We start from the raw sequence: 12,794 nt of genomic DNA, 5'->3' as shown, positions 1-12,794 counted from the left end.
ACAAAACAAAAGTAAATACTGAAAGCAGTGCAATACAGACTAGGAGACTAGAGGAGTATTATAAGGCCTATATATATAATATAATAGGCTATATATATATATATATATATATATATATATATAAGATTGAAGTTTTCAGACCCTTTGCAATGACATTTCAAATTTAGCTCAGGTACATCAAATTTCTCTGGAGAATCTTTGAGATATTTCTAAATATTGATTGAAGAAAATTGATTGGACATAATTAGGAAGACACAGCTGTCTATATAAGGTCTCTCTCTACACTAAATAGGTAACTTGTCTACTAATTAGTAATGATACTGATTTTAGTAAACAAACATCATTGAAAGTAATGATAACTTCCTATTCAGTATGTGAATCAGATGTTCATTCACTCGACTCAGCACTCTGCCTGATTCACTGAAGAGTTCATTGAAGGGTGCGTCAGACTGATTCAAACCGTTGAGTTCTTCAATCTTTTTCGAACGATTAATTACAAGAACCGGTTCATAAGAGTCATGCTCGTGAATCAAACTGAACTGCGCGGTATATTGCTGATTCATTATAAAGAACAGCTACGTGTTACTTCTTCGTTGATAGAAAAATACGTTTGTTTTGACTTCCTTTGCCGTCGGCGCTGGAGGTTCCGTCAGACATTATTCAACTTTTTATCTGTTTTGTATTTTACAACTTTTTATTGAAAAGACGATAAAGGTTCACATCGATAATTCGGCCTGTTTCTCCAACAAAAATATCGCTTGGATTCAGCGCACATGTACTATGCTATGATAGGGCTACATTTGTGTCACTAGACATGTCACTAAACTGTTAATTGTTCAAAATTTCTTCTTTTGCGTTTCTGGGAAAAACGAACAGCATACAGGTGAGTAGCTACATAGCCTAATAACCACTTCAGTATGAGTTGAACAGTTCCTTAACGATGTTCCAAACATTTAGAACAACTCCCTCTTTTTTCAGCCTTTGTCTTTTCATAGGCTACCTGTTCTTTATACTTGAAGCATATCTTGTTTTTAAAGTGCAATTTAGGTTATTGTGGGTATGAATAATTAAGCCTGCTGGCACTGACACCATTGTTTTGTACTATTGCTCCTCACAAATCCCTCAGTTTAGGCCATGTTCATTTACATACTCCGCTGTCATTATCTTTAAAGACTCATATTCCTTTGAGTCGATTATTGTTTGGCCCAAATCTCACCCTTTGTTTATGCTGTCTGCTCTTTGTTATGAAATCTTTAAGCGGTGTCAGAGCCCTGCATGCCTCTCATGGTATTATTACAGCTCTCACTGCTCACGTTTTATTTTGTCAGACAGGAGCCTGCAACAGATCTGTGCCAGCTTTGGAGATTTGTCTTTGTGTATCTTGAGAAACTGATATGTCTTTTCAGATAAAATGAGGAGAGCCAGTGGCACAACAATTGGATGTAGACCTCTCTGATGTAGTATGGTGTGTGTGTTTGGCACTGAGGGCTGGGATATCCATGAGACAATGAACATGCTGGAGCAGTGGCTCGGTGATGCACGTGACAATGCGGCAGCTGGCTGGCTGACTTCAAGGCCACACTGACTGGAGCAGGAGGCCAATTCATTGTTTATAGGCCTGGAGCATTGCACGGGCTTGCACAAGAGTTTTCCCTGTGCACCCCACCAGGTGTAAGATTCATTCAAATTTCTAAGCATTTTGCATTCTAAGCTTGGGAAGTGCCATCAAACTAACTTGATGTTGTTTTAATTTCATCAGGCTTTTACTCGTTCAAGTCATCTCTTGGAATATACAAAGGCAAGTTTCCCTAATAATAGCCACTAGAACAGAACACATTTTATACATGGGGAAAATTGATTGCTTGGTCTAAGCACTCTGTCCATCTGGATCAATTTTTTTCCACAACTGTTAGGGTGTCTTAGCCAGTTTCAAGTCAAGTCACAATTATTTATAAAGCACTTTTTTACAATACAGATTCTGTCAAAGCAGCTTTACAGTATTAAACAGGAAAATAGTGTGTCGAAGGAACCAAAACTCCATCGTTCTTGTCTGGCCAGATGAAACCAGCAGTTTCCCCTTTATTAAGGTGATAGATTTTTTTCAAACAATGATGCATGACCCGTTTCCAACGGCAGTACAAAGCAGCACATGCGTGACATGCAAACCACCACTAAAGAGTGCCAGCTTTTCACAACCATTTCACATCTCATGCATGCAAATTCTGCCCTGCTTAGGAGCATCAAAGGCATTTCTTTTGTCTGTCTTCACCTTGCTGCAGTATTTGTTATTGGGTGGATTTATAGTCAACGGCACTCAGCTTGTCTTGCACTCACACTCCTTTCAATGCAAAATTGTCATGATTGATTGGAGTCTAGTCCTTTGATTAAAGTCAATGTGAACAGACTGCAACTGTTACGGCCCACTTTCTCAGAAGCGTTGGTCCCTGAGGTATTTTCATGTTCTCCATAGAAATTTTAAAGAATTCTTCAATAAAGATGCCACATTTTAGGCAATAAAGTAGGAAGGAAGTGAGTAAGATGTAAAGTAAGGAAGTTTGTGCAGAATTGGAAAATGAATAGGATTTTTATTTCTGGAATTTTAATTCTTTAATGTGACGTATTTCCAAAAGAAAACGGAAATTCAGTGAGAAAAAAAAAGATTTTATTAATCTGGAATTGATTAGATCTCGGAAAATGGGAGTTACTTACCAGAATAAAACCAGAGTCAATTTGAGATTAACACTGTGTCTAAATATTTTTTTTGACCTGTTGGTTAAAATTATCTAATAGTCTACACGGCCTAAGTGACATCAGTGGAAAAGTTGTTTCAGAGGAAGAGAAAGTTAGTACATTTTGATTAAAGATTACAAATACTTATTTTTTTCTTTGGAATAACATGCACCAGTGAATTGTCCACAATAAGACCAGGAACATGCAGGGTGACTCCATGATGATTTGAGAAACTATTTTTCTGAATTGATCACACTACTACTGTTTTGTTATGGCTTGTTTTGTTTGCCAGCATATACTTGAGACTGAGAGTAAAGCTAGTTTCTGTTTGGTGAAGATAAATGTGTTTTCATCCCTTTGTTTGCACAGTAGTACTGACACATAGCGCCTGTTGTGCCAGCAGGGAGCCGTCCATTGAACCTCGTCCAAGATCCTGTACTGAAGCTTCATCATTAGCAAGGTGACATTCAATATTGGTTTTCAGAAAGAAAACTACACCCATTTGATTGAGTTCTGGAACATCAGCTTTCGCCGTTTAGAGTTTGATTTGGTTTTGAATATGTTACAAAAAGAGTAGCTCAGTTATAAATATTATTAGCTCAATTTATCCTCGGTTGGTGAAATTCATGAAATTCCAGGATGTATTATGAGGCTGAACCAAATTTGGCATGTAGGAATGTGTGGGTGCCAGGATGGAAAATGCTATGTATTTGATCCCTAACACTTTAGTCCCTCCCGTATATGTAAATCGTATGGTTAGACCAAATTTAACCCAGTAAACCCTTCAGGTCAGGTGTCTGAGGTCAAACAAGCTATGTATGGCAAGCCACTTGGCCTTGTGACATTGCAACCACCATTTATGACACAGTTGCTCTGAGAAAACACTCCAGGAAGGAAAAGAGCTTTCTATTTTGGTTGTACTCCGACCAGTATAAATTTATTCCATTCCTAAGGAAAGATCCAGACATGCATTTCCTTGCAATACCAGCTACACGCATTTTCCCTCTGAGAACATTGCAGGACTAGCAGGGAGTCTTGTAGGATGTTAGGGTGTGTAAACTGAGCTACTAGATCATCAGTCACATTGAAGGAGGCAGCAGTAGAGATGTTCGTCTCGGGGGAGGATAGCCTGCAATGACCTCAAACACACTCCCATCTTACAAATCACATCTGCAGCCATAGACCTCTGCCGATGGGTTTTTATTGTTACACTTGAAGAGTGTGAAAGGCGTTCTTCAGAAAGTCAGTGGTCGTCTAAATGCATATCGTTGTGGATTTCTTGCGTTAGCTATGGCAAACACAGCTATGCCAAACAAGCAGGATTACAGAAGAATAGTTTTTTCCCCAATTTGTTGTTGTGCTGGACTATTGAAATCCCCCCATTGTGTGACTTTAATTTGTTTGAATTCCAATTCATTAAATTCCTCTTCCTGTCATTCCAACTTCAACGTCCTGTGAAACTTGTGAAGCAAGTTCTTACATTTTGAATATTGCTCAACCCAGGTGGTCATCCATCTAAGATAGGACCAGTTTACTCCAATTCACTGTAGGTTCATTGACCTACAGTATATTTCATTATTTATTGAGGTTATTGAGGTCTGTTGATTCAGAAGGTGTGGTCTTGCGTCAATGGCCAGAAGCCCACATCATCAGTTGAACTGGCACAAAGAAAAACTGCTCCAACAACAGACAGGAACTAGACTCTGTCCAGAAGCTTGGGCACAATTAGAGATCTTTTATAAACCTTTCATTCATATTCATCAGAAAGGCCACTTTTGTCTTAATTTCCTTCCACTTCTGCAGAGCTACGAGAGCACTTGAGCTTAATCAGAACAGGGAGAAAGCAATTAATTCTGCTTATGGCAGTGTGAAAGAGGAGCCTCTGTCATGAGGTTGGAGAGCTCTTGACTCCTCTGCTCAAATGTTCTCCTGTGGGTCACACATTTTAAACAAATGAACGAAAGATGAAATGCAAATTGTATGGAAAACGTGTGCTGGAAAATAAATGTTGTGCTGTTCACAGCTATTGATGGGATTGGGAAGTGTGAGGGAGTGTTAGAACTGGTTTTACTGCTAACATAAAGGAGCCCCCCCCATGTCCCCCCGAGCAAATGGGCGGTGTCTCCATGCTTGGAGTTGAAGACCAGCTCAGGTTCTCAGCAATAATAATAATTTAACATTTTAATTGCTTTAAGAACTTGATTTTACAACTTTTTTTTTCTTTTTTTGAACTGCAAAACAAATGGAAACATGCATATATTTTCTATTTCAAAATGAACGGTAAATTTTTTTTTTTTATCAAATATGCTATTCTGAATCTATATAGGAATTATGTATATTGTTTTTGCCTTTTAAAATGCACAACTTGAATGCTTTTATGACTTTTTCTTTTTTTTGTATTATGTTGTTCCTGGTTGGTTGTGATATGGAGTTTTGCATATATGGTAAATTAGGTTTTACTTCTCTGTACTTCTCCACCTGTGATCTGGTCATTACCCACAGCATTCTTTCCAAAACAGCCTGCAGTTTCCAATTCTGACCTTCCTCCTCTGCACCTTTTCACTCCAGCTGCACAAGAATCCTGATTATTCAGGTTGTTTAGTTTATTAACACTCACAGTGAAGAACACACTCATGGTCTTCATTAGAGCTGTTTAAAATGTGAATGATCACTTAAATTTGAGGTAATCCATTTTATGGGATGATTTCCCCAAAAAGTTTAACACATTGTGGCACTATCAAAACATTGCTCTGTTTGAACATTCCAACCAGCCCAACATAGCAACACTGATTTAACCAATGGTATCACACTGGGGACAGGACTATCTGTTTGAATGAAAAATGAGAGTCATTGTTTTTGCAATTTGACACATTACAATTTCAGCTTTAATTTGGAGACAGCTTGTAGTTCCATTGAATCAGCAAAAATTATATTTGAGAAGAGTGAAAAGCTGGGAGGAGCCTGTGACCTGGAAGTACAATGGATTATTGGTAGTCTATAAACAAAAATGATTCCACATACTGGACTGCATAAATGCACACGCATTCCCAATGCATGACATGGAATAATTGTTCCATTTTTCCTGTCTCATTAGGCAGAGATCTGAAGCACAATGTTAGACTGGTGCGGAGGGTGTAGAGAGGCCATGGTGGGGCCTCCCCAGTTTTTGGCTCCACCTTATTCTGCGCTGTTTGGCAGTCGGCCTGCTGTTTCACAGCTGTCTGGATCGCCAGAATTTCCACATCACTGCACTGACTGAGCCAGAAGCATCCAGGCATCCAGCACAAAGTCTGAGCACATAAACCTGCCATGTCTGATCCAAACCAGAATCTTTTTTTAATGTAAGTTAAGCATAGATGTGATGGGTGTAACTTTTAGATAAGCCATCTTTAAGTTGATCTGAGCTGCCCAAAACAGCAACATCTGCTCGGCTTGGATTTAGTGATGCTAGTTGTGGAGAAATTACACCCTTCACTTTTAATGCACTGCAATACTCTTTTTCTTATTATTTCAGTATTTTATTATGACATTTATGGCGCCTAGCAATGTCCTAGCAGTTGTTGCAATGTCCTAAATTTTCCTCAAAAATTTTTGCTGTTTAACGTTTTCTTTTAAAGGTCTGATGATAAATACACATTTTACTGCATTAAATTGTGTATTACATCCCTCTGTGCTCGAAACATTTTGTCAACAAAAGAGCACAGCTGAAATGCAAGCAAAAAAGAACCCGTTTTCATCTGCGTGATATGATCAAATAGGGATTGTTTGTTTTTGTATGCTTTTTGCAGCATAAATGTGGGCTGTGGGTAAAAACAGCTCATAAGAATTTCTCTTGGCAACTCTTTCAGAATGTTATTAGTTGTATTTCTGCTGTCTTCATCTGAACAATGGCACTTCATAAGCCATCGTGGATGTAAATATAGCATGAGCAAAGTTTGCCTGCTCTGTAATCACTGCAGAATACACAAAATGACAGCTGAGCGACAAAAGAGGAATGCATTGACTTGAGTGGAGTTTGCATGCTTGGAAACGCTTATTTCTAGAATGGAGTTTTGCATTGTTAGTTACCGATTTCATTATAAGAATTGTAAGCACAAAAAATACATGCCTAAAATGATGCTTCAAGTTGTAAATGAGCAGAATCATTGATTGAGACTGTGACAGGATTTGTTTTCCAATGACAAATCCTATACAGTACTTTGGACAGGCATCCAAGGAATTTTCTGAAACCCCTCATGGATGATAAAGGCATGCCAGGGGTTGCTATAAATGTTAACTGGAGTCGTTAGAATGTATCTTGAATACTTTTATTGCAAAAATAGAAATCTAAAAAGTGTTAACCAGATTAGTGTTGCAAATATGTGTAAAAAATGCAGAATCTTACCTATTTCTACTTTACTTTATATCATAACTTTTATTTTTTTTTTTAATGTTCAAAATTCCAAAAACTTTTACATTTTTTATTTCCAGTGGGGAATTGTATTGTACATTTTCAGGACTTAATAGTGCTGGTGATATAATTTTCCTATAAATTAGGGTTAATTAGTCAAAGTTTGCCTAGAGGCTGTACTGTAGTTTGAAATGTTATTTGTATGTTTAAGTAAGTTTGAAATCAGATTTTTTTGTAAAGAAGCCGCATGTCCTGTAACAGCAACAGGTGTTTACTGAAAGGAAAGTGCTACAGCTTATTTTTAAGCACTTTTGTCCTATTAGAGATAGAGCCAATCAATCAATCCAGTCTTAGTCTGGATCAGAGTCAGTCAAACCTAAAGTCAACTAGCTTAGATCTCATAAACACACACGCTCAGGAAACCCAGGGAGCCAGAATCCTGGGGATGTAATGCAAAAGGGAGGAGCACAGAGGAAATGAATAGACAAATATTTGCAGATGGCTGCAGATGGCATAAAACAATGGTGTATATCAATATCGCTCTGTTACATAATAAATATGCACAGTGGAACTACAAATATACAAAGCTACATAGTGCTTATCTATCTATAAATGTACTGTACTTAACTATAAATATTGCAGATATTTTTTATATTGGATAGCCATCTGGATGTTCACAGAAGCAGCTGTTTAGAAGAACAAGGGAGAGGTAGCTGAGCATTCAGTGGCTGAATTTGGGGGGCGAAGCCGTTTCCTTTGTGAGTAAATCTCCTTGCTCCACTCTTCCTGCCGCTGGCCTCATTCTCAGTTCCCTCCAGGAACAGGCTAAGACTTTCCCCTGCACTCTTGGTCTTCTTCAACACCACAGAGAACCACATATAGACACACACAAACCACCAACCAAATCTGTCACACTCTCCTTCAAAATCACGTGAGAATGAGCGGAAAAATAGATGTGTGAGACGTTCAGGTCAGACCGTTTTGGGACAAATGACATGCGGTGTCGACTTCTGAAGTCTTAAACCTTGTCCAGATTCAAAAGGAAGCATTCCACAATGAATTCTGTACATACTGTCAACACCTAATGCTTCCAGAAAGCTTTCCCTCCCTCCCTTCCTCAGCACAGCACAGCACATATTGAGTTCCAGACCACACCCAACCAGAGTTCTGGGCCGTTCAGGATTTTGGAGAGGAGGAGCGCGCACTTTTTCCTCATTTCACTACTACTACGTTTACCCTGCAGTCACGTTCACGCTTGCAACACTTCGTCTCCACGTCTGCCTGCCCTCTTTAAACTATACAATATTTGACCCTTTAGGCTTCTCTTCAGAGGTGAGTGTGAATCATAAGTAACTTTTTCTACATGCAAGCAAACAGTTAAAAGTCATAAAACTCTTTGAGAGGATCACGGCGTCTTTGATGTCTAAAATACTGGCTGGAGTAAGTAGGCAGTTGATTTATTGCTGTCTGAAAGGCTTTATTTATGTGTTTGAGACTTTATTGCCTGAAAATGTAAACTGAAGAGAGTTTGTGAGAAAAGGGGCGTTGGCGGTGATGCTTCACTGATGAATCACCAGCTTATACTTATTACTAGACCTAACTTAATATTCTCAGACGTTTTGTTTACTTATAATCTTTTTAATTCTACTTCAAAGCAAGCCGGAGAATCTAGTTTGACTTCAGTTTTTAGAATAGAAAAGAAAGAAATGTTTTGAAAGAACAAAATAGACCTGTACTTAAATCTCTTCAGTATTTGTTCTCGTGTTTGGCGGTTGTGCATTTTAAAATCATTTAGAGTGAAGTACTACCAACTTTGTCTCCCATATCGCCCCCTGGTGAAAGCATTTCATCTGTCAGTACAGGCTATAGTGCTTTTCAGATGTTTTCATAAGTCATATCGGAACTTCTTTGATTAAATATTTGAAATATGTACTTTTTTGCATAAATATAATTTTTTATATGATTTATAACTGTGTATATAAGAGGAAAATTAAAATATAGTTATGTAAAAATGTATCCCATGTATATGTAATATATTTAATATAATATACTATTTAAAACATTTTTTTAAACAGTTTGTATTCCCAACTTTCCTAAAAAAAAATTCAGTAAACAATCATGTTCCAGTCAAAAGATGTTGAAGATAAAAAAAAATGGATGTTGGTGTTCTGAAAACAAAAAATATATTATGTAGAGGGTGTGATGTTTTGCGCTTTACAAGGCCAAGCGTTGTTCCTAACATGGTGCTACAACTTGTTTTGCATGTTTGATTAATTTTGCATGTGTGGCATTTCATCTCTTTCAGTTGAGTGTGTGAGACAGATAGTGGCAGGGCTTTCTCGGTGGCACATTCCAGCGTGTTGCTCATGGGACAGTTTTGGGGGTGGGGAGTGTGAAGTGTGTTCATGAGGTGCAGCCGTTTTCACTGGACTGGATTTCCGGATGCCCGTCTGCTCTACTATTACAACACAAACACAGCCACAGTGAGTGCCATAACTCAAACCGACCTATCAAAAGCCAAACCGCTCCGGGAAAGGATATATGCACGAGCCTTTAAAACACTGATGTATAGTCCGGCCACCGCGAAAACTCATATCCACCGTTATTTGAAACATATTTATCATCCTACTCACAGTTTGTGTAGTAGTCCAACCTATCCATACATCACCCATGCTACAACTTTGTTGTGGTGGCCATTTCGTACATTTCGCGGGTCTGTGTTGGATGATTTGGACAAAGTGATGGCTTCTTTTCCATGTATTAATTTTCCATGCTGCGAAAGTGAGAGGTTTTTCCAGTTGCTTATCGACCAAGTTGTTTCCAACCTCAGTTTCTCTCTCTCTCTTTTGTTTTGGGTCGCTGATTGATCTAGCAGAACTGATGCCACTCAGAAATGTGCTGCTTGCAGGGATTTCCAAAGAATAGGTGGCGGGTTTTGTTTGCAGATGGGTTGTTTCATTAGAATCTATGCTGTCAACGTTTGGATCAGGAAATGCCTCTCCCTTTGCCTGAGCCAAATCTCTGGACACTTTTTTTTTTTAACCCTCAAGTCAAGCTCAGACTGACCAAGCTACAGGAGGGGGCGTGTGTCCCTCAATATTTGTTAGAGACTGAAAACCCAAATCATGCATCTCTTTTATTTATTTATTTTTTAAATAAAAATGCCAGTATGAAATGCCAGTAAATTAAGTATAAGGTTGAATCAGTAACTAAACTAAATGACTCCGAACAGCATGTGAAACTATTGGACTGGATGTCCATACATATTTTCCTGATTTGATTCAGTTTGGATCCCATTTATTTGATTCATTTGGGTGTATTTTAGTTACAATTTTAATTTTTCAATTCTAGCCGCTGTATATGATATTTAAAAAGTTTCAGATTGAGTCAAATTGTTAACTTTTCTTTGTAAACTGATTGTTTGAAAGCTCTGCTGCCTCATGAGTCCTTCTTTTTGGGAATTGTGTTACATTGGTCACTCTGTTTTTTATACTTACTAAAAAGAACTGTCTCATAGGAGTCATTTGTTGATGAATCATGCAAAATTGGTCACTTTGTATAGATTTGATTCACCTTAAAGTACCTTCTCTTAAAAGTTATTTGTTAATTCATAATTAGACTACATTGGTCAATTTGAATGTTTGTTTTTGTGTGGATAAATAGACTTTTTCTGCCAGTCTTTTTATTTAATCACATTCAATAGAAAATGCAAACTCATTTGTAGCTTGGGTAAAATGTGTTGTACACAGTCCACATGCAATATGGTACATGAAGCTGAAAATGTGGTGCTGCTCCTGTTTAACTCGTCAGTTCATGTTCAAATGAAACTCACTAGATTCTGAACTTTAGTTGAAGGGTGACTGTAAAGGACAGGGAGCTGTTTCCTAACTCTATTGCTATTGCTTCAGCAAAACTGTGACAAAGAATTCCAGATACTTTAATCTTGCCATGAACCGCTAATGTGAGGATTCAGAAGATAGTATCAGATTATTGGAGTGTTCTCAGCAACATAATGCTGTGAAAAAAGAGAGAAAAATGAAGCAGTCCTATAAAGATGTTTCCATTGACTTGAGGCTTGGTAATCTTTATTTGTTTTAACCAATTACAGAAAGAATAACACTGAAACTCATTCTTCTCCAGTGATAGGTGGAATCCAGGGTCACTGTTGTGTCACAGACACAGTGGCTTGGAAAATGTGTGAATCGTAAAACCAGTCTGAGTCTTTGAGTCTGGGACGCTGTGATGTGTTTGCATGTTTTTTGGATTGAGACAATGAATTGCACATGTGTTGCTGTGGATTTTGGTAGCCAAGTGTGCACAGGGGTGACGCTGCTGAAGCTTAAAGCCCTGTTAGCTTATGAAAAACTCTACGAGGAGGTCTTACTTGAGATACCAGTCTTACCAGAGCTCCACACCAGCTTTAAACACAAGAACAACGCCATGTTTAGCAGCAAACAGTCACATTTCATGCTAATATAAGAGAGGAGAAGAAAACGACAGGGTCTCCTTGACAGACATGCACTTAGAGGCAAGAGGGGGATGTGCTCATGTGGGTGTGTGTCTGTATTGTCATGCCTTAAGGTGATGTCTAAACAGTCAATTTTCTATCATATACTGCATTTTGTAGTCATTTGGAGAACCAGCGGGAGGGTGCTTGAGTAAAGCGATAATTTTCATGTTAATGCTGTTTACCGATAATCTATACTACTAAACATACTATTTTGTTTAAAGAAACACTAAAGTCAATAGTGTTGTCAATTCTTTCATTTTGTGAATTTAAGTACTGATAAGTATAATGTAAATTATTGATAACTATTAATTTTTTTAAATTATAAAGAAAAAAATACTTAAAACAGAGGAGGGACTAATAGTGAAAACAGTGACCTAGAAATAGTGTAGAATCTTACATATTTCTTATTCATTAATGCTGTAAAGTTTCTTTATTTAAAATATTTTTAAACCCTTAAATGTTTTCCCCTGAGATTTTTGAAAGAAATTAAAAATCTTATTTAGCAACAATGCATTTAATTGATCAAAAGTGACATTAAAGTCATTTATAATGTTACATTTATTTTAAATAAAAGCTTTTCTTTTGAAATTTCTATTTATCAAAGAATCCTGAAAAAAAAATCACAGATTGTTTTCAACATTGATAAAAATAAGAAATTTTCTTGAACAGCAAATCGACATATTAGAATGATTTCTGAAGGATCATGTGACCCTGAAGACTGGGGGTAATGATGCTGAAAATTCAGCTTTGCCATCACAGGAATAAATAAAAAATGTACAGTTTTTTTTTCTGTATTTTTAATCAAATAAATGCTGGTACTTTCAAAAAAAAAAAAAAAAAGTAAAAAACATTTAAAAAATCCTACAAACCCAAAACCCCAGAGTTTTGAATGGTAATGTTTATGACCTTAGTCAGTCTGATTTTATGGTTTGAGAGCCTCAAAATTCTTCTCTTGTCTGTGGCTTTAGCACACTTAAGATTTAAAACTTGCTGCTGAGTGCACTGGACGCAACAAGAAACTCCTTGTGAGTAACAAGAATTCTCTCTTCATCCCTGCTGAAAGATCAAAGGAGCTACTGAGAATCCGGTGTGGGAATCCAGTGTGGGAATGCATTAAACACAGCCGTCCTGATTCTCAGCGAGAGGGGTTGTCTGGATGTGGCC

At 37.6% G+C, this 12,794-nt stretch overlaps 1 protein-coding gene across 4 annotated transcripts in view; it reads left to right on the top strand.

Moving 5' to 3' along the window:
* The first annotated feature begins 547 nt into the window (after positions 1–547).
* The window catches only part of emp2 (epithelial membrane protein 2), a 27,083-nt gene continuing 14,836 nt past the window's right edge, over positions 548–12,794 (top strand). Inside the window, exons 1-3 of one of the 4 annotated variants that reach the window (XM_016488528.1) lie at positions 548–883; positions 1,487–1,669; positions 1,760–1,798. The gene's annotated coding sequence lies outside the window, so the exon portion shown is untranslated. Of the gene's footprint in view, positions 884–1,406; positions 1,670–1,759; positions 1,799–8,295; positions 8,453–12,794 lie in introns of those variants that run through there. The other 3 variants (XM_016488527.1, XM_016488529.1, XM_016488526.1) reach the window with 3 other exon arrangements.

The sequence above is a fragment of the Sinocyclocheilus anshuiensis genome, unplaced genomic scaffold, assembly GCF_001515605.1.
Source record: "Sinocyclocheilus anshuiensis isolate Anshui unplaced genomic scaffold, SAMN03320099.WGS_v1.1 scaffold461, whole genome shotgun sequence".
NCBI lineage: Eukaryota > Metazoa > Chordata > Actinopteri > Cypriniformes > Cyprinidae > Sinocyclocheilus > Sinocyclocheilus anshuiensis.
Note: the sequence above shows the minus strand (reverse complement) of the source record. Positions and strands in the feature narration are given on the sequence as shown.